Raw genomic sequence first — 2,251 nt, forward strand, 5'->3', positions numbered from 1 at the left:
AAAAGGATGCCTAGTAATTCTGATTCTACTTGGGAAAGTGAACAAGCTGGTTGCGTCAGAAGTTCGACAGAAGACAGCTGCCAACTTGTCCCACTGGAGTAATATAAAAAAAAAAAAAAGATTCCTTCACACATCAAATGACCGTCGAGTAACGCCAATGTGTCTCTTTCATGCTGTTCCATATTCTCTTTTACAGCCATATGCTTCCCTTTTTCAACAATTTATACACAACCATATGCTGATCTTTTTTTAATTAAAGCAGTGACAGGCAGGGTGGGCATGAAATATAAAAATGGAAAGTAAATATTTGAACAGTAGATATTTTGATCACTGGTTGGTCCACATGTGCAATGAGAATGTTTGTGATGCAGCAATATTAATAAGAAATAGTTTTTTTTTTGTGATTAGAGCTTACCCATGCAAAACTTGCTGCCACAATACTAGGCTGTTGACATGAATATTGGGCATTGATATGAAGTTAGCAAATTGCTCTGCGATTGCTAGGGTGTTCGGGGAGGTTACTTACTAGTCCAAGTCAAAGAGACTACACCCAAGTCTGATATTCTGGGCACAATATAACTCAGATCACTCCTTCAATATAATCTATGTGCAACCTGGTCCCATAGAATCATGCTACTACACCAAGATGTTTGCAAAATGATTTTTACGTGATGTCTTATATATATATCGTGGCAGTTTCCTGGTGAAATAAACGATAGATGTGCAACAACAATATATATATATATCACAGCACATACATTGTGTCCTAAAAAATCTCATCTTATGAAATACTTATTTACAAAACAATTCATCTGGTGAATATATAGGCTATAAAAAAAAACTTTAAAAGCATTGTAAGAGAGCCAGGTCTGCGTAATAAGAGTCCACAATGTATTTCAGGCTTCTTCGCAGTTAAAAATCCAGCGTTCTGCACCACAGTTTCATTCTTTTCTGGTTAGTATTGGGATTTTGGTTGCATAATAAACTGCATCTGGGATTTTATTCATTTTTGGACTGTCGTTGCCTCTATCTCTGTCATAGTAAGACAATTTCTTTTTTAATTGATTTTGAAAACTATCGGCTGATTAATGAGTTAACTGCCTTACAACACGTAGCAATTGGTACCGGTAAAATCTATTATCGCTCTACCTCTACATGATAGATCATTAACCTTAAAAACCTCACCAGTTTGGGAGAAAATTGAACTCTCACACAGTGGACATTTAACTTTGGATGGGCAGTGATAGGTGCCATGTTATGTCATTTTGCATAAATGTCACTTAATTCACTGTCACTTAATTTTCTGTGAGGCCAAAATCCTAAACCAGATCATTAGTAAAACAGACTCTCCTCAAAAAAAAGAGCATGATTTGATGTATCAGTCAAATCAGTAGCAAATACATACTTTTTATCCTTAGGGTTGGAGGTTCATTCAGATCCTTGTCTTTGATTTTGCATCATTGTTTAATGAGTTGCTGTGCTAAACAAATGCTAATGGTGTCTGCTAGTGAATGAGTCAAATAAGAGAAAAGGAGAAAAAATATAAGTATTGCTAGACCTAGAATGGCTGTCAAGATTGACATTTGAAATAATGATTAGTGGCAGTATCAAAATTTTTTATGAAGCCAGACAGGAAATCGCTTAAAATGCACAAATAACAAAACCAACAAGGACTTTACAGAAACATTGCAATGTTGCTGGCAGGCACAGATTTCTTTATCCGTATTTGACAGTGTGACTTTTGTCAAACCACTTTCCAACTGAGTGGTCAACAGAAACAAAACCTTTAAATACAAACCATAATATTCCAAGGTGACCTCGCAATTTTTCGAAGAGGGGCTTGTTCATAGGGTGGGGGTGGGCTTTAGTAATTGGTACATTAAATATTTGATTTGTGCTGTGTCTTTTATTAATGTATACTCCTGATTAGCTGGAGGCTTCTTTATATAATTCCATACAAAGTAAACCGATCCCCTATTATAAAATACCACATTACAAGCAACATATCAAACACATCTCAATTATTTTTATTGCTGATCATATTTAAAGAGCACCAATTTAGCATAATATGTATAAAAATACATGATAATTTACTGAATAGTTGTATACTGGATAAATAAAGACAACTCTTTTTATGCAATAGTTTGAGTTACATAATTAACATAACACTCCTAATAAAACTTTACATTCAAGATTGCTATAATGCAATATCTATTATACTAATTACACACTCACACAAAGATGTAGCTTC

Source organism: Xyrauchen texanus, chromosome 17 (genome assembly GCF_025860055.1).
Source record: "Xyrauchen texanus isolate HMW12.3.18 chromosome 17, RBS_HiC_50CHRs, whole genome shotgun sequence".
In the NCBI taxonomy this organism is placed as follows: Eukaryota; Metazoa; Chordata; class Actinopteri; order Cypriniformes; family Catostomidae; genus Xyrauchen; species Xyrauchen texanus.